Source organism: Aulonocara stuartgranti, assembly GCF_965226115.1.
Source record: "Aulonocara stuartgranti genome assembly, chromosome: 23".
Taxonomy (NCBI): Eukaryota; Metazoa; Chordata; class Actinopteri; order Cichliformes; family Cichlidae; genus Aulonocara; species Aulonocara stuartgranti.
In genome coordinates this window covers 1,085,689-1,106,041 of record NC_138958.1, presented here as the reverse complement: position 1 = coordinate 1,106,041, position 20,353 = coordinate 1,085,689, and the positions used below count along the sequence as shown (strand labels likewise).

At 47.0% G+C, this 20,353-nt stretch overlaps 1 protein-coding gene across 2 annotated transcripts in view; it reads left to right on the top strand.

Annotated features, from left to right (window-relative positions):
- Window positions 1-20,353, top strand: part of insrb (insulin receptor b) — a 73,271-nt gene that overhangs the window by 29,354 nt on the left and 23,564 nt on the right. The gene's annotated exons all lie outside the window — the stretch shown is intronic.

Here is a 20,353-nt window from a genome sequence, read left to right as displayed (position 1 = left end):
CAAATACATGCAGAATTGCAGTTTTAATTCTCGTATTTCCAAACAGACGTGCAACATTAAATCTGAAGTATTTTTATATAATCGGGTCCTGATAACAGTCAGTTCCTCCCTACGCCATCGACGGCTTTCGAAGAAGTCCCGGGTTCCTCAGCCGCAGCAGATGCAGCACCTACCTGTACATTCATTAACTCGCTGTAAAAACAAACACTGCTGGCTTCAGTGGAGCATAGATCCTCTGTGTTCATGCATACGTGATCTGAGAAAGTCCTGCTAGGGGCTATTAGTGCGTGCTGCGTTTGCGGTACGTGATGGTTATGCTCTGTTAAGTACTTGGAATTTCATGTCTTGCTTTGAGGTGGTAGAGTGGCTCGACTGAAGGGGTCGGGTGAAATGTTTGGACATTCAAAATTCCCGAGTTTTTTTTTCTTTCTTTTATCACCTCCTTGGGAAAGTACCGTTTCCCACAGTTTGAGAACTCTGTTTGATAATAAATGCATGTGCCTTGATTCGCTGTAGCAAAAAAAAGAAACCTCAAAAGTCAGTGCTGGAAATGAAACTTTGTTTCTCCTAAGCTGAACTCGTTTGTCCTCATGTGACCTCGCCATCCTTGAAGTTCCTTCCAAACCCAACTCTTTCCACTTTGCTCTGTCCAGACTCGGATCAGTCACTTCTCATGTCCTTGGCCTTAAAGAAATGCCTCTTTCCTTTAAACTGTTTAACAGGTTTCTGTTAGGGCAGAAAAACCCAGAGTGTCCTTCAGAGTCCTGCCGTACCCAGGATGTGTTAAGTGTCTGTGAAGGGAGCATTGACGGTCAGCCTATTAAAGACCCCGGTCACTCAGGCTTGGAGACTATCAGCAGATAATTGGCAACAACTGGTCACAAATTAAAAATTTGTATTCCGCGACCGACAAGTGGCGAGTGGTTCCTAGAAGTGGCTGGCTGTTGCTAGGCGAAATAGGTTGCAAAGTGCGCCAAAAGCCTCTGATTGGTTGGTAGCAGATTGCTCAGTTCACCCACATTTTGCTTGTGGTTAGTGTTTGCACAGAAATCGACGTCTTCCACGCAAAGTGGAAACTTGAAGTGTGGTCAAACTGGTGCCTCCTCGCTGCACCCAACACGTTTCAAACGGGACAACTTTTATTTTGAAGGAGAACGTTTTCTGTTTCCTGTTCGTGTCATACTTTTCACGCTCGCTACAGCTAGTTGGCAAGTGTTTGCAGACACACCTTCTGTGCTACAGATTTCAACTGCAGGTGAGCAGCAACCTGCTAGCAACCAAAGCAAGCTGAAAGTGGTTTCCACCGTAAACCTCTTTGTGACCAGTTTCATCTGGTGACTGTCAGAAACCATCCGCCAGCTTTTCGTCAACTGTTTCCATAGTGACCCGGAGTTGCCGGAGGGTCACTGACCGGTCTCCCGGCCTGGGTGATTAGCAGTCAATCTGTCAGCAGCGTCCAGCAATGGTTTGCCAACCAGTCAAAGAAAACGCATTTTTCCCTGTCGACCGGTCTTTAGGCCTCTGTGTCTGAGGTCAAAGCTGACACTTCTGTAACTTCAGATGAGTTAGTAACTGCAGAGGAGGATCACTGGGAGACTTTGGGACCACCGAGGTTGGGGGTGAGCGTATATAGAGGCAACAACACGGACACATAAATGGGTTCATGAGCACACTGCAGTGTGACTCACAAAGACGGGAGGTGCCAGTGTGGAGCGGTGCACGCGTTCCCGGCCGCGGCGCTTAAATGCAGACACGCTGGAAAAAGTATTGTTGTTTTTTTGTCATCCTCCTCTTCACAACCACAGTGACTTCCTGCACTTTTCATATCTAAACTTAGTCATATTTTTCCAGGATGATTTATGAAGCAGTGTAAACTTCCTGATTTCACTGGCATCCTTATATTATTCAGATGAGCAGAGCTCCAGAGGAAGCTGTGCCATTAAAGGTTGTAGTAAAGTTTTCCATATTTAGAAACCCAGCAGCTCACCCAGTTTGCGGTGGCTTCATCACCCCTGCTCCGAGTACGTCGGCTGGCACGGGTCCAATGTGCAGACTTTCCTCTGGCCTGCACCTTCCACCACTTTTCTGTTGAGACTTGTAGCATCGGGAGCTCGTAGAGGCCGTCTGCCCGAGTCATCGCGTAACACGTCTGATAAGAAATGTTTACGCAGAAACAAAAGTGGGTGACACGCTTTAACGTTCACATGAATGCAACCTGTAAGATAAACTTCGGTGGCACCGGTGTTCGTGTCGTCACGCCGCGCTTTAGCGTTGGGCCTGCTTCCTTCGGACTTGTCAGTCCTGATGATGTCATACGGATCCGGTAGAATAAAAGTAGTCCTGTCCGTGAGGCCGCTTGGCGCCTTTTGTCATCTTTACTGCCAGCCTGATAGCTTGAACAGCAATATAAATTTGCTTTTCAAATATAACTACGCTTTGATAACCACGTGTCTTCTGTCGATAGCAGAGTGGTGACGGTAACAATGGCTGCTGCTGTCTCCCTGTTATCTCAGAAGTGCGAGCGGTTGCTGTCGTATGCATTGCACTTGACCGTCTCTCCTCGAGCTCTTGCTACACTCTGATGGCCCCTCTGCCCTCGAGACGAGTGAAAGCAGTGTCCAGATATCTGGTCTGTATAAGAGATAACAGCTGAGACGGAGCACTAAAGGAAAGCGGGGAGGATCATCAAGGACTCCAGTCACCCCAGCCATAAACTGTTCAGACTGCTTCCATCAGGAAGGAGGTTCTGCAGCATCCGGTCCCGTACCAGCAGACTGAGAGACAGCTTCTTCCATCAGGCCATCAGACTGCTGAACACGTCATAGACACCTCAGCTTCACTACTGGAACTTCAACACTATGCACTCCATACTGTACAGTAATGCCACTGTTTTGCACATATTCAACTCTGTATATTTTATATATTTTATTATTATTATTATTATTATTATTATTATTATTATTATTTTATTTTATTTTTTTACTATTTAATTTGTAAAAATGTGTATACACACACACACACACACACACGTAGGAAAATATTTAGTATACACATCCAGAAATGCATACACTATTATATATTGTACATATATTTATTAGTTTCAGGTTGGCCATTCTTGTATTTTGCTCGTTTGTGTTGTTGTGTTTGCACATCTCTGTTGCTTGTGGGGCTCGCACACAAGAATTTCACTCGCATGTGCTGTGCCAGTGTGCCTGCACATGTGATGTGACAATAAAAAGTGATTTGATTTGATTTAAAGAGGACAAAAATTTGTTTTTGCTTTCTCTCCATTTCTCTTCACTGCTTCTGATGCTCCACCTTATGGCCAGGATCCTCCCTCTGCACCTCCTCCCTTTTCCCTTTCTTCTCCTTTCTGTCCCCCGTTCTTTTACTTTGTACTCTCCCTCCTCTCTCCCTCTCCCCTCCCTCTCTCCTTGCACGCTGTGGTATGCAGACATGCAGGAATTTCTGGGCCTCAAAATGATAGACCAAACTTGTCAGCCCTGGCTCCTGTTACTAAAGATGGCTGCTTGGCAATGTGTTTGCCGGCGATTGGTGCGCGTCTGAGTTACTCCCCATGTGATTGGCTGTAACGTGTTTGTCCACAGTTCGTGTGTTGTTGGCAGAAGCAGTTTGCGAGCGCTCGGTGACTGAAAGCCTTTTCTTCTGCTTTCTCTGCGGCTCGGTTGCGTGTGTGATTTAGGATCACATGTGCTGCTGTGTGTTCTTGCACAGAGCATCTCACCGCTGGGTTTAGGTGTAGTGCAAAGGTCGTGTCAGTTATGCCTATAATAACATGACCCCATTGAGTTACTGCACAAAGATGAGAAAAATACTGGATTTTAGAAAAGTACATTTTTAGTTTTTGTGCAGTTCTATCAGCAAACACAGCGACGCACACGCATCATTTAGTCATCACTTAATGACATTCTCAAGATACATTTAACAGTAGTCTAACAAAATAAGAAAAGTTGTATTTATAAAGCACCTCAGAGCCACTATGAGAGATAAAGTTGTGTTTTAGCAGCTTTTTAAGCCACAGATCTCTGAGTCGGTGGGAGGCAGATCAGAGTCCGCTGTGGCAAAATGCTGCGTCTCCAGTGGGTGTAAGCCTTGACCACCAGACCTCAGGGACCTGTGGGGATGATTGGACATGTAAAGCTCTAAAAGTCCAAACCAGCATCTTAAAGTGGGAGGCCAGTGTGAAGAGTTTGACCTGTCGTCATGTGTTGAGTTAAATCAACTAAAACAATGATACAAAATCTTGTTTCTTTTGTTTAGATGGCTGTGAAAAAACCTTGAGTTATGTTCAGGGATTTATTTAGATTAGATTAGATGAAACTTTATTAATCCCTCGGGTGGGTTCCTCCGGGAAATTCAGTTTCCAGTAGCAAAGCACCGAAAGAAGTTGCATGTTACAGATACATTAAGGGGAATGAGAGTAAGGATATAAGCATAAATACACCATATATACACATATACACATATATAGATACAGAATATACAATATGGATAAAATATGTCACACATATTTATGATGAAATGTGTGACAGCAGCAGCTTGTATACACTACTACCACCTAACATTGTGTGTTTGAGATTTAAGCTTTCACATTGACTGACTACAACTGCATGTGAGGCCTTCAGGAACATCTGTAGATTTCAGCTGCACATCTGCATGACACCGTGTTTACACATGCTTTGAAATTTGGACACCCTGGAGAAAAGAGCGGCTGTCATGTCTTCTTATGTTGTAGTTTTGCTCTTATTGCCTCCAAAGTCAAACGTAAGCAAAAACCAGCTTTTCCACCATCTGTTGTGTTGCTGGATTAGTTATGTCAAAGCAGCAAAGCCACTTTTTAAACAGCCTCTGCACTTATATATACTGACGATGACATTGAGTAGTGCTCGTTGCTTGCTGCTTAATTTAGATTATGAACTAGTGAGCTAGTCTCTTACGATGAATGTGCGCGTATCACCCGCAGAGTGACGTCCGGCCCAGCTGATGTTTAGCGTGCTCTAGCCTCGTGAAGGCATTGTTGCGACTAAAAAAGGTTGTGCACTGTGGCGCTGCTCGCAGCCTGTCACTCATGCATGCTGCAGTGCGCCGCACACACCTGTGGTCTGCTGGTATTTTGGATGAAGAGCGATGCACCTGTGTTCCTGTGCATGCACTGAGCCTGTATATCATCTGTCCTCGTGTGATTTGTGTCTTGACATGAACGGAGTGGAATGAGGATCTTTTTTTCCCCCGTGTGGAATTTGCCGTCATGTGCTGTCAGTTTCCCACTTTTAGTGTGTGATGTGTAGCAACATCTGACCAACAGACTCTGAGTTTAGGTTAATGAGAACCAGGTGGAACCAGTATTTCCAGCGTGTGGACAACAAGCATGTGATCCTGTAAATCATATCAATCATGAGCAAGGAGCGGCGCACATTAGCGGACACATGACAACAACAACACCGTCCGTCAGCGGGCCACGAGCCAGCGAATCCAGTACACAAACCACCATTTTGGAGCTGCTGTTTCCTCAGTGTGGCTGCTTCTAAAATAAGAAACCCAGGAGGGGAAAAGCTCTCCAGTGAATCCTTCTGTAGTTTATACTGCTGCTGTTTTTACACGATACACGGTGCTGGGATTGCAAAATGAGTGTGAAGTTCAAGCTGTTCCTTTGACAAATGGCTTTGCTTGTTTCCCACATAAAATATAAGCCCCCAGGAGGAATGCTGGGTTAAGTCGCCTTTATCGCCAAACATCTCTCTTCCTGCTGCCTGCCTCGACCAATAACAGCAGAGCGAGGGGGGGCTGGTTCCACTGAGCTCATGGGGGACAAGGATGCAAGTTTGCGAGCTGAGTTTTAATGTCCATGTGCAAATATGCGAGCAAGGCCAGAGCTGCGTCCCATTGGCTGTTTTTGTGCCTCTTTTACTCCCAGGAGGCAAGAAAGGGAACACTGAAGTACTGGGCCGGGGCTAGAAAGAGGGCGATGGTCGGCATTACCACAAAGGAGGTGGAAGCGTTGGGACGGGTTCCTGTTTGTCGGTTAAAGCAGAAAATAATCTGTTGCACCTGCGACAAATATTTTACCTCATGAAACTTTGTACACTGGTTGTTTAATATTGAAGACGACGCTGCGTCAGTGGAGCAGCCTGCGACTGCATGGACGTCCACCAGCGTCCTTCTGAACATCGACGGTCCCTCTGATGCAGCTCGGAGTCTGTGCGCCTTCAAGGTCGCCTCTGCGGTTGCGACCCCTCTCGTTATTGGATAGCAGTGATGGATGTGGAGAACAGCTTGGATGACAAACTCAGCTCCTAGTTGTCTTCGACTGGACGTATGTCTGTAGGAGGCACTGTCTGGCGCTATACTGCACGTGCTGATTGAGACAGATGCTCTCGGCTCTTTGTCTCACGTATACCGCTGACGGAGATAAATGAGTCAGTAGCTACGACACATGGAGCGTCTCGCCAGTTCAAGATGATCGTATCTGCATGGTGGCTGTTTGTTTGATCTTCAGGAGAAATACTGAAATTGATCTTTATTGGAGTTGAAATAATTTTGACATTTTGCGTTTTTTTTTACAGGGTAAAGTTGATTTAATTTGACTGAATCTTATAATAACACTAATAATTATGTTTCCTATTTTCATTAAAGCCTTTATGGCTGAATTGTAAAGCAAACCAAACTGATGTTAGTTCAGCTACCAGCTGAACTGATTCATGTCAACATTAAGTTTCAGCTCATTGTAAATCTTTTTACTCTTGTTTTAGAGCCAGCTCCCATTTCTTAGTATTTTGCGTCAGAGGAGCCAGACTTTCACGAGGGTTTTATAAAGTTTTTCTTTGTACGTCGGCTGCTTTTCCATTCATGTTCAGTCTAGTCCTTGTACCTGACCGTTTTCATAGAAATGCTTATGCACTCGCTTATGAATCTCTCAAGCATAAAAAGACACCCAACCTAAGCAATGAACCAGTGTTGTGTCTGCACACAACCGATAATTTAGCAAAGAACCGGTTTTTAATTGTACGCAAATAATTTGTTCCATTTCTGCCAAAGACAACAGTTTAAAAGACATAAAGCAATGTTTTTGCACTAAGCATATCTCAGATTCAAGGAAGCAGCACAAATGAAGGGCAGAAGAGTATCTGAAGGTCACAGGAAAAACATCCAGCATCAGAAATGTGCTACGAGGAAGGGCGGCAACATTGTTAACGCAGTAAAACAGACAAACCTGGATCAAAAATAAGTAAATAAATCAGCCATGACCTCCACATTACTGAAGCAGTGTGAGATCATCTCGACAGAGACGAGAACAAAAAGGCGGCCAACATCCAACAAAGAGCTCTGAACGTCCTCTCACAGAAAGGCAAAGAGCGCTCGTCTCACAGAGTTCACGCTTATATCCTGTCTTTACATGCAGGTTTGAATAAGTGGCTGCACCTATCTTCTATTTTCCTAGTAAAATATAAAGAAATGAGCGCCGGCGTTCTGGTCTCACAGTTCTGTGTACGGCGAGGATGATACAGGACGGTCTCCTCTGTGTTACGTTTGGTCAGCCTGTCGACAGGTGAACTCGGCCGCGGCTGCTGATGTCATCGGTCAGCGGCACCTGTTTACTGTCTCCCCTCGACCGCTCAGACGCTCCCCTCTGTGCTGATTTAATTTAGTCCTCATTCTACTTTTTACTGTTTACCTCCGCCTGTCCAATGTTCTGCGGCGGAGAATCACATCTGTTGTGGTGTCGAAGCGAGTATCATATTTAGAAGCTGGCCGCAGAAGCTCGGGTTTTACTGCAGACTAAAAACTCATTGAACACTTTGTTCTTGCTTATTTTGTTACGCTGCGAGCAGCCAAGCGAGCTGCGTGCTTCGCGAAGCTCGTCGCTCACGTTTTTCCCATCGCTCCCCGGCGACGGGCGCTGGAGCGGTTTATATAAAAAGTGCACTTCCACAAACTTCTCCCCGCGCATCACATGCGAACGTTCTTCCTCCCGCTCACACACGGATCTGCACACCAGCAGCATTTCTTAGAATAACAGCGGTGCAGCAGCCAGCGGAGCTGCAGGGCGCCGGGCTCCTCTGTTTGCTCTCATCGTGTTTGTTTTGGCAGCAGCTCGAGAGAAAATTCTTGTCTTTCATTGTTTGCTACGTTTGTGTGTAAATCTGCTTCGTGGTTCAGTTACTCTAATGTGTGATGTTACGCTCACACCTCCACTTAGGAGCGTGATGTTGTTCACGCCGCTGGCCTTGGTGCGGTATATTCTGAGCCAGTTGGGGCTCGAGGATCGTTGGTTGGATGGAGTCTGGCTGAAGTACGTAAGCTGTCGTTTTCAGTCTGTCACAGGGAAAAGACAGAGCCGAGTTTAGGAGCTCAAGCGTGGACTCTGGTGCTTATTTCTTAGAAATGCTCTCGCTGTATGACTGCAACGTGCCGTGTTATAATAATAGGATCCTGTGAAGCACGTTCCTTACACTGAATACAGTGTTTGCCATTCGGGTCTCTCAGCATTCAGCACGATGAGAGGATGGAAACCAGTAAAGTAGTCGGTGTACACTGGAACACGAGGCTGCAGTAACATTGAGGTCAAATCCATGCTTGAGTGAGACTCGCTGGGATAAACAGGCTGCTGTTGCCTCAGAAATTAGGCCCAGTTCACCAGTTTGTGCTACAGAGAAATAAACTGGTGTGTTTAAACTGCAGTGTTGAGTTTTCAGAGCGTTTTCGTCTCTTGGTAACAACAGGCATAAATAACAATGTCAGCTCGGCTTCTCCCTGTTTACCTCTGGCTGCTGTGTTTCTCTGTGCACCACCCACACACCCACCCACTCACTCCCACTGACGGTTGGAGGGGGCCTCTGCTGACAACACCTGCACCTCCAAGGATGAGCAGGGCCTCTTCAGCCCCCCCCCCTCGTGTTGTATGTGCTGTGTTCTTTATTCTTTTGTCCTTCACGCTGGTATGAATTATTATTTCTGTGCACGCACACACGTATGGTGTTATGACACAAACAGGTACTCCTTTGTGGTTGGATGGTTCTCCTCCAGAAGTCGCCTGCTGGGAAAATCCCTCAGCTTGATTTTGTTCCCCCAGCCCAGGCCCCTGAAGGGACACCATGTGCCTCAGTCTGGCTTAAGATCCACGTTAGGCCCAGACTGCAGCTATAAGAGAGGCGAGCACCTCCAGTGTTGTTGGAATAAAGTCGTAGACGAATTAAAGAGCTCGTTTGCAGGTGTCCAACACGCACATGTAGATTTGTACCAATCTGGAGTTTAAAACACTTTCTGTCATTTCCAAAGACTCACTTATTTTGATTGTGCAACTCTTATTTCACTCTGATTTTACAGAAGAGAGGATACCGTGTCCTTTATTTATTAGAGGTGGGAATCACCAAACATCCCACGATACGATATTATCACAATACTTAACCACGATACGATATTATTGCAATTTTTAAAAATATTTTGCGATATTCAGATTCTGTCCATAAAGGTAAACTTTATCAATATTAATTTTATCTAATAACAAAGTCTCACACTCAGTCTTTCTCTCATTTCAGTTTTATTGTTGACAAACTGAACGGTTTGTATTACAGTCTAGTCCAACTTAACTGAAACCATCTGGTACAATTACAGCTATTCTGAACTATGCAATATGAAAACTATGCAGCCCCTTCAGCAACTGAAGAATTTGAAAGTAAATTAAAACAAAATATAATTTTACATTAAATAAAAAAGTTTTAAACTTAATTAAAATAAAACATGTCTTAAATTAAAATAAGTAAACTGTCGTGTTTATTGCTGCCATAAAAAAAGTTAAACACATTTGACAGTGTCAGGATTGTTGCTCAGAAAAAGGATCAACGTGCTCTGAAGTCAGAGCACAAAAACCTTTTTCTGTAACAAAATATCGATTTGTGCTGTCCCTGCATCGATACATTATTAGCAAACAAAATATCACGATGCTACACAGTATCGATTTTTTTCCCCACCCCTATTATTTATGACATGAAAGTGGGCCATAAACATGAAGATGTTTGTTTTTTGGATACTTTGAGGGAACATTGAAACGCAGAATTCAGGATTACTCAGTTCAGACTCACATTTGCAGAAATTAAAGGTTTTGTTTCTTTGTCTTCTGCTGCCAACGGTGAAAAAGCAGCTTCGGCAGGTTTCCTGACAGAAACGGTGAGGGTGGCACTAACCTGGACTTCCTGTCACGTACTTTGAAGCAGATATATGACGGGCTTCAATATTTCATGTAGTGCTCTTTACAAATAATGTTTTTACGCTAAAGCAAAGTTTTATTTGTTTTGCTAATTTGTTCAAACAGCTGTGTTGATACTTCTGAGGGCGTTTACTTAGATAACAGCTCGTAAACCAGAGTGAGTGAATGTATTAATTATAGTTTTCAGGTGTCCATATAAATGCAAGAACATGTTTGTTGGTAATATTTTAGATATTTTAAATAGACCATAAATGTATTTGATTTTGATTTAAGCTGCAAAACAGAAAAGCAAAGAGTCACGAATCATCGTAATGACTCTGTAAGTGAATAACATGTCGGCTAGGGCTGCCACAAACGATTATTTTGATAGTCGATTAGTCACCCATTATTTTTGCGATTAGTCGACTAATCAGATCATCATCCATTGGACGTACAGCTTATTGCACCAGCAGCATCTGCTCTTATATAACTATCATTAGCTTACAGCTTTAAGTGTTTAAGGTCTGTGCTAACTAAAAATAAAGACAAGATGATAGTTTATTAAATTTTAATGAAATTTGCAGAGTGTTTCGGTGAAGTTTAATAAACTCCTTGCTATCTAAACTATAACAGGACACCGGAGTATATTCTCCAGCATCTCACACTTCTGATAATCAGCTGTCTGCTTGAGTTTATTCAGCTGTGTAAAAACTATAACTTTAATCTCAGCCAAACCGATTTACTCAGGAACAAATAAAATACTAAAAAAAGCCAAACAATAACATTTTTAAGTTATCTAAGTGACTCATATATCATGTTTAACCTGAGTAGCGAAAGACGGCGGTGGGTTTGAAAAAGATTTGCCGGGAGTCCGGTGTTCTCACGGCTCTAGTTAGCCTAGCCCCCGGCTAGCTATCGAGCTAGTGGGTAACAGACGTCTCCGAAAACATCGGAGCGCTTTTGAAAATATGTGGTGTCCTGATAAACTGAGCAGATATTTGAGGTTTACACAGCTACATTCTCGCCTGAAAATATGTTAAACGTTTATTTTGTGACCCAGAAAGAATAATAAGAGTAAAGTTAAAACTAACTAGCTGCCGCCATTGTTGACAACTGCGCTGGGCCGCGCTATGAATTCTGGGACACAGCTGCTTCTTCTTCGGGGTTTAACGGCAGCTGGCATCCTTGTACATGCAGTGCTGCCATCTTCTGTTTCAGTCCGTTATTACACTCTTAAATCCTGCTACTTATTCCTGCGTCTTTTGTGATCTTACAAAGCTTCAAACGACGCGTCGACTATTAAATCAATCGTGACTAGTCGACTAATCGTGGCAGCCCTAATGTCGGCTACTTAATCTTGCTTTTGAGGAGACGCCCCACAAATTCGAGGAGAGGAAAACGAGTCTGGGGGAGGGGACGCAGTCCTGCCGCTCTGTGCTGGTAAATCCACGTGGTTTGGTTGTCGTACTTCGCTAAGTGTTTCCCCCACAGTGGCCGCGTGCCTGCACCGCCTGCTCGACCCCTCGCACCCCAGGCTTTTTTCTGGATCTTTCCTTTCAGCGCGTTTTCCTCCCTTTGAGCTTCACCCTTCCGCCTCGCCCTCCACCTTCCGTTCACCCGTCGCCTCTCCCGTGTGTCCGTATCGCTGCGTGCATTTCGCGCAGGCTGCATTGGCCTCTGCTTTTCCTTCCTGGCGCTTGTCAGCGCCGTCGTCATGCCAGGGCACAGGGAGTCAGATCAGATCTTATTCTAGCGCGTCCATATCACTCTAGGTGCTGCTGCATGATACGCGTGGCTCCTGGTAAGCTGTAGTGATGATCTCCTCCCCTCCATATGTAAAGCTTGTCGTTATAGGCATGCACACGCGTGTAATCCCCCGGTTCTCTGTTTGGCAGTTAATTGTGTGCTTATGGCAACTCTCTTCATTCTGGCAGTTATTGAAACTAAGATTTTAATTAGGGGAGGTTTCAGAGCGGCGTGCGCTGCATTAATGTTGAAGTGGTGGATCGGCGAGCAGTAAGTTATCATCCCAGTCAGCTGACGTTAGGGTCCTGTTGAACATGTAAACTCTGTGGTATGCGTTTTATTCCTGTTCACACAGGAACGGGATGTTTTTGGGACACTTGGATTTAGTTGAACCGTTTGTTGGTCACCTGATGGCACAGCTTGTTCCCAGAGATGTAGCCGGTAGTTCGAATCCCGTCAGTGCACGTCCAACGCTCTTTTCCAGTCGCAGTTATCTCGACTCGACCGTGCTAGGTTTTTGAGGTTTGAAGCGAGATGACTTGGGCCAAAAATGTGACATCAGCAGCCTGAGTGACGTGGTAGGATGAGTCACGAGAGCGACTCCTTCACAAGACTCAAATCCGCCATTTTTTGAAACCTGGCAACGAGGGTAACGGCTGCACCTAAATCAACACCGTGCAGACGTTTACAAGCCGGCGTAGCATCGCCTCCATCGTTGGCTTCTGTTTGTGTCGCATAGAAATGACATCACGGCCGCCGCTCACAGTGAGGTGGGACTGGAGCAGAGTCGGTGCTGGTGGGAGAGACGCATTTCTCTCCTGGTGGATTCAGTCCTGAGGTTTGACTGGTGTCATCAGCACTTCCAGTTCAGGACAAAAGAAAAAGGGGAACGTGATGAAACGCCAGAGTACGGGATGTCTCGATATTTCCCAAAGTCTTCTGATCCATGTGAGTCTGAGTCACTGTTGTGATTATGACTAACACCCTCCATGATGAGCCACACCGGCCCCCGGAGACACCACGGTCGGGTGTCTCAGCTGTTTTCATTGGCTGCTCGCTGCGCTGATGGAAAGATGGCTCTCGCCGTTTGATAACCACAGCTTTATTTTTCCTTGGGAAAAATGTTCTAATCTGTATATGTTACAGTTTTTAACCAGGTACGTTTCAGGTCGGTGGCTGCTCTCTACACACCGTTGTGCACCTGATCTTATTTACTGTCAGCCTGTTACGTTACAAAGATTTGTGCCCTTTATCGAATGTAATTCTTCCAGACTTAAGTCAAGCAGCAACAGCACCACCATTGTTGTGTCGGGTCAGGGGTTAAAGGGCACGAAGGAAGGGTCTGTTTTCTTCCAACAAAGGAACGTCATTAGAACATGTTTGCAACACGTGAGCCGTGTGCTGTGTTTTCAGTTTGGGAATGTGACAGGCCTGTTTCTCCGAGTCGTGATGAAGAGTTTCCCTCCTTCCTCCCAGACTAAAAGGTTCTTCCTGAGGCCCTGTGGGAAGCGAGTGGAAGGAGGAGACGGGCAGAATGGGAGTCTTCCGATTTTTGTAAAAAGAGCAGAGGGGGCATGTTTTTAACTGAGAGCTCTTCAACTTTAGCTGTTTTGGTTTTTTGCCGCCTATATTTTTCCATCTGTCGGAACGAAGCGTTCCCTTGAAATTCCTCAAGTCTTTAGAAGCCCTCCCATCTTTTCTGAAGCTGCACGATTGACATGTGCATCCACATTGTGCTCTTCTCTGGGCGTGCACGCACGTGCGCACACCTCTCCCCATGCACCGTGGCTCTATGTAGTGCTATGCTGTGAATATGAAATAGGACAGCCAGCATCTGCACTGCAGCCATCCCGCCCTGGCCTCACACTGTGACTGCTGCTCGCTGCCGCTGGTCGGCCTGCACAAACACACCAGCACGGAGCTTTGTGCGCGCGCTCTTGTTTTCTTGTCTGTTCATTTGTTTGTGTGAAATCATTTCCTTGTTTGTCCTGCTTTTGATTTCAGGCAGACGTCGTGTTTACCTGCAGACGCTCTGTGCGTGTTTGTCTTCACGTTTGCCCGCATGCTCGCTGCTACCTTTTAATCTGCACGCAGCATCTGTGCTGCCGAGTGTAACGCAGTTAAAGGAAAACAGAAACTTGGCTCCAGCTTTCATCGTGTCGCTGAATAAAGACCACATGGTCCAGTTTCATTATTGGTTTGTACATTAAATATTATCAACCAGAGAAACACACAACAAGCAAAAGTTTAAGTGGTTCATTTGTGTCTTAATAACAAGAATTTAATCAGATAATCTGTTTATTCATTACTTATACAGTTTGTTGATGTCCTTTCAAGGCTTCAGTAAAAAGTCAGTTTCTTGGCATCCTGGACTCCATGCAGCCCTCGCCTCGGTCGGAAGGTCTACACGAACTCAACGCCCCTGAAATACAAGAAAGCCTGAAAGAGGAAAGGAGGCAGGGAAGAAGGAAGGACGGAGTGAGGACAGGAGGAAGGGAGAACTGTGACAATCGGGCCTTTGAAAAACTTGAGGAGAGAGAGCAATTTGAGTTGTCTTTGACTTTCTCTGTGTCTAATGTGAGGAGATAATGGGCGGCTGAGGCAGAAGGAGAATGCTTTAAAAAACACCTTAGTCATGAGCGGGCCACGGCGCAGCACCGCCGATTAAATTAACCCGATGTGGACGGGTATTTATCCAAGAACAGCTACGGTCCATAAAACGGCACCGAGCAGCGCCGGGCAAAGGTGTCGAGTCACCGTCTGCAGAGTGTTTTACATGTAAGCTTCAGACAAACAGGAGCTGCAGGTGTTCAGGTTCCTCCGTCTGACGGCAGAGTTTGGGCCTGTGGGATTATTTCCTCCTCGTCGGTCGCTTTCACGATCGATTCATCGTAAACTGTTAAAGGCTGTGTGTGTGTGTGTGTGTGTGTGTGTGTGGATGCGAGTAGTCCTCTGGGTTAAGGAAAATCCTGAGGTCTGTGATGCAGGTGTCTCACTGTCTAGATGAATGTTTTGTCCGCCGTGTCTCTCCATCACCTTCCCACCAAACTACCCAGTCAGCAAATCCTGCAAGACTTCTGTGTGTGTGAGTTTATGTTGATCTCAGTGATGTCTGACTGTTTTGTCTACCACTCTGTGTGTGCGTGTGTGTGTGTTCCCGGCTTGTTTTTATTTGCGGGTGTATTTCATGTTTGCGTCTAATGTCAGAAAAGCTCGAGCTGGTGGCAGTGCGACAAATTAAAGCTGCGTCACAGAGGAGGGGGGAGCAAGGAGACGTGGCTCGTCGCAGGATAAGGGTTAACAGGGATCAGTAGGTTCGGAGGTCGGTAACGACACGAGCATCAGAAAGTTGCAGAGAGTGTGTGAGTGTGAGTTCAGTTCCACCCTGAGCATCTGCAGTGAGATCCGGTGACTGGGGTTTTCTCGGCGGGGTGATTTATCACCTGCGACGAGACGCACTACGGTGGGGTGGGACCGAGGGAAAGGAAGGTGCCGAGGAGGGTCAAGAGGGGGGGAAAGAAAGAAGAAGAAGCCGAGTGGAAAAGGTCAAAGTGGTTGTAAATCTTTACGGGGCAGAGAGATGACGGGAAGGTGAGGCGTTACCGTGAAAGACAGGACACGAACACAGCCAGAGGGGAATCTAAGAAAATGCCTGTTGGGAGCATGCAGCTAATTACTGCAGACGGTCTATGTCTGGACTCGTCTCCATGGTAACAGGACGGGCCAGCAGGGCTGGCCGGCGCACAGGAAGACACAGACGAGGAAATCGATGAACAGACAGACAAAGCGGGGAGCGAAACCGCGCTCATTAAACCACATTCCCCCCTTTTCAAACTGTTTATCCTCGTGTCTGCGTTCGTGAAAATGAATTAGCCTCACGTTAAGGAGAGCTTCAGCTGCAGCAGGCCGAGCTGGAGATCACAAGAGATAAGGAAAAACAGTAAGTCTGGCCATGTGTGGAAAAGGTTTCTCCGTTCTCACAGACTCAGTTTCCTTTCATTGCGATCGATGGACGCTTCGATTAAACTTTGTAGCACTGAATCGCAGCTGTAGAAGGAGCGCTATAGCTGCACGGCTGTACAATAAAGCACGCGTGTGCTTGTTCGGCCATTGGGGTGCTGCAGGGTCATGATGACGGGCTATCAGAGAAGGAGGTGCAGATATTCGGGCCTTGCTTCTTGACACTCGTTTGGGGAGACCGGCAGAACGCTTCTGTTTATGGAAGTGGAAAGAGTCGACATGTTGAGACGGGCATGTCAGATATGTGGCAGGAGCGTGCGATAGGAGAGAATAGTGCGCTGTGAGGTATATACCCTGATAAAAAACAAAGCACACAGGCCGTAATGACACTACAGCCTGTGTGTGTTCTGTTTTCTAAGGTTTGACCTAAAGCGAAGGCTGAACTCGTGTGTGTCCGAGATGAGCCAGGCCCTGCTCTTCCAGCCACTTCCACCCTCGGTGACCCAGCCTCGTTTCATTTTGCCAGCACACATGTTGCCCTTTGTTCTTCGTGTCACTTTTGTATCAGGTTTCTTGTTATAGATAAAGGTCGTGAGCGTTTCTTTGAACGCAGCTTGGCACAAACAGTCCATCGTCCCAAAAAGCCTCCAGGTCAGCAGCAGGTTCACAGCCAAAATCTTCCCGCTGTAAGGTGACCCTGCTCACCGCTGCACCACCCAACCCCACACCTGATGCTAAAGTCAGACCCCGTGGCTCGGTAAACCACCCGGTTTCATTTAGATGTCCAAACATGTTGGATCCGGGCTCCAGTGTGTGAGCGTCACACGGTCACTGACTCGGTGATGGATCCACGAGATTATAAAAATAACGCCGATGGAAAGGGAGGAGCTGTGGTGGCGATACGCTGCCTGCAGTTTGTTTTTCCTCTCTGCTGTCTCAGTATTTACTTATTAGAAGTGATACACGGAGCGCTTCTCAGGAAACGGCGATCAGTTCCTGAGAGCTCGTTTGAATAACGTTGTTTGCAGCTCTTCCTCTGGTTCGCTGCACTGTGAAGTTAGTCTCGTTTCTTTGGCAACAGCTCACCAAATAAAAAGTGCTGGACGGCGTACGTCTTTCTGGCAGATTAAAAACGAATAAAGTTTTGTTGTTTTATGCCACGGATGGTTGTTTTTGTAACAAACCTGCTGTGGTGCTTCACAAGGATTTAAGACTTTGTTCTTCTTCGTTTGAGGTAAAATGAGTAGAGAACAGACGGGCTTGTTCAAACACTGGTGTTCAGCCTCGATTCTGCAGTCGCTCATTCGGACTTCAGCCACTAGACTGATTGTTGACAGGAGAGACGGCGTGATTGGTGTGTGTGTGTGACCTGTGGGGGAATATCGGCTCGAAGCATAAAGGGTTAGAAAAGATCGGACGTTGGTGTTCGTCAGAGCCCGACTCTCCTCTCCTCCACCTTCTGCTTCCTCACGTCAGCTGTTTTCTGTCTTCCTCTCCACCTCCTGTCTTCCCCCCCTCTGCTCTTTCCGTAGCCTGTGTTGCATTTCCGTGAACGGCGGCGTGGCTTTCGTGCTTCTTGACAACGCCGGTGTCACTCTGGTCCCTCCCAGCAATCAGCGTGTTTTTGTTTACACCCGTTCCCCTCCCTCCAGTCCCTCAGGACAAATATCTTACATCAGATCACTCGAAGCATTTATAGCAGTGCTTTTGGAGCTCAGGACTCCCACCGTGGCCAAATATAGTAAACTGTGTGTGGATGAGTAAGAGCGTGCGTGTCCTGAGTGAGCAGCTCTGGGGTAAAAACCTGTTTGTTATTGTTCCCAGCTCTTTGCCTGTAGACACCGCGGCCAATTAAAGGGGAGGTTTTAAGTGTTATGAGCAGGAAGTGTTGCGTGTGTGGCTGCACGCTATTGGCTGCCCGGCTTTCTCCCGCGTTCTCCCCCGAGGATCGAGCAGCCGGGGCTTTTACGGCCGTGGCCAAATGAAAGGTAAACGTAGCACACCTTTGATCACGCCTCGCGTTTAAACACCTTTACTGGAACTGTGTGCATGCGTAAGGAGGAGGCGGGCAAATGATTCAATGACACAGTGAGGTTTTACGTGTGTTTGTGTTTGGCTTAATGAGAGAGAACCTCTCCAGGATGCTGCCTCCTCGTCTTGTTGTGCCAGCGAAATCATCCCTTCGTCCGTGCCTCCCCCTCCCCTTCCCCACCCAGCCAGCCAGCATGAAAACAAAACAAGGCGCTGTATGAATGAAAGTGGGAGGGGCAGAGTGGCCTAGAAAGGCAGGCAGGCAGATAGAGCGGTAGATAGTGGTGCAGGGCAGGGTGAGACTGGGATGGAGAGGACAGTGGAGTAGGAGGGGATGAGTGAGCGAGCGTGTTTGGCATAGTAGCTAACCCGCGTTAGTGTGAGCAGACACGGTCCTGCTGCAGTGGTGGTGTTTGTGCTGCACATGTGCAAACTGCACGCTGCTTCTGTGAAGAATAACAGACATTTTGTCGTCTCGTGGATTTGATTGAAAAAAATGAGCCTCTGTTTCTGGCTTTGGGTAAACGGATCGAGCCTTTAGCTTCGCCCCCCCCCTCGGCAGCCGGTCTTCCCTGGCGTGTTGGCTTCTTAGCTGCATCTGCTCCTTCCCACCTGTCCCAGCACGGCCAGGGTTAACCCTGGGAGTCTCTCCCCTCCAACATGGAAGAGACCATTCAGTGGGTGCCTCCCCCAGCCAGCTAGCACATTGGCTAAAGCTTAGGGTGGATCCAGAGGGCTGGAGCGATTCCCCGGCATGGATCTGGATCAGCCCTCCCCTTCACCATTATGCGGCGGAGTGGAGGGTGAGGGCGGGGGAGGAGCTGTGCATTCTTCTCGGTTGTGCGCAGCAGCGGCGTCTTAACGGCACTTAGTAAAGAAGATGTAGAGGAGCGACCTCCGCATGAACTACCCCAGAGGACGGAGATGGTGTTTTTCCCTGCATTAGTCATTCTCCCTCTCCGGGGTTTTTCCCCCGGCTGCTCCCTTCATTATTGTTCCTTTCTTTAACCTCGTTACCCCACCCCATCCTCACCCCTAGCCACAACCCTGTCTGTCCCCTCCGCTTTTACTCAGGCAGCACAATGGGCCGCCCTCTCGTGCAAAAGGAGGCATGCTGGGGTGGGAAGGTGGGGGCCCTGGATGTAACCTTGGCAGCAAGAGTTGTCCTCAACAGAGGCTGCATCCCACAAAAGCTGCAAACATTGCCCCCCTGGCACCTTTTTAGGCTGTTCATCAGCGTGACACCTGAATAATGTTTCCCCTTCAGTTCTTCGCTGCTAGAAGAGCGATCGCAGCTCGGCTCACGCGATCAATTCAGACATCGCACACGCTATACAAGCACACGTCACGTGGGTTAACGGACACGGAGCCCTCATCCTCCAGACTAAAGCAGGACAGAGGAACATGAAAATGAGCTGAACCCGCCGGGGACACGGTGAGATGACCGAAGGGCTCGTCCGGTCGAGACGTGTTTTACTGAACAGGCTCTGAATTAAGGGGAACTCTCTGAAACAGTGTTTTTACCACCTTCTCTAACACCTGCTGAACTTTCAGGCTTAAAACACTGATCAGTTCAATCTTCTTTTATTGCCAATATTTTACTATGAAGACCAACTTCCAGCCTTCAGTTATCACTTCTCCACTGCACAGCTGAGGGCAGTTTATCGGCGCTGTGGGCGCCGATGATAAAAAGGTTGGTGGTCGGTGTAACGTGAGATCTAATGAGTCTGTGGTCAGAGACTACTACAGTCAGCGGGTCAGACCGGACTGCTAATCTGATCACAGCTGACTCTTAGGCTCTTTCCCAATAGGTCCAAAAACTCTGGCGTGAGCCCGTGTCACATAGTGTTCAGCCTTTCAGCAATTAAGCCGGTTTCCTTGGCAACGTGGGCTGCTGCTGACCCTCGGGCGTAAACTGCTCAGGTGAAGTCGTACAGTTTTCCAGCCTGAGCTGGTTTGATTTGTGCAGTCATGTGTCCATGAAGTACGTAAAGCGCATACTTACTAATAACATGTTAGTCAGTTCAGTCCACGTCACATACAAACACACCCCCCTCTGCTCCTTCAACCCCTCCCAGTATCCCAGTATCCACTTGCAGTGAACACTGGGATGTGCGTGCCTGAAGAGCAGACGAGCCTTTGTAGCTTCTCTCAGGTATGAGATGACAAAGTCAGTGGTGCAAATACCAGCGAGCGAACAAGGAAGTCCTCGTGTTTTGGGTTTTTTGACCTTTGTGTGGAGGTCAGACGTTTTCCATCTTGTGTTCTTCCTCATGGCTGCGCACGCTCCCGTTTTCTCTTTGAGCGACCGCAGCAATAACAAAAGGCCAACTACATACACACCTGTTTATAGTTCACGTGTGGATATAAACACCCAAAATGCACGCGGTTCACTCGCTGCTCTCAGATCAG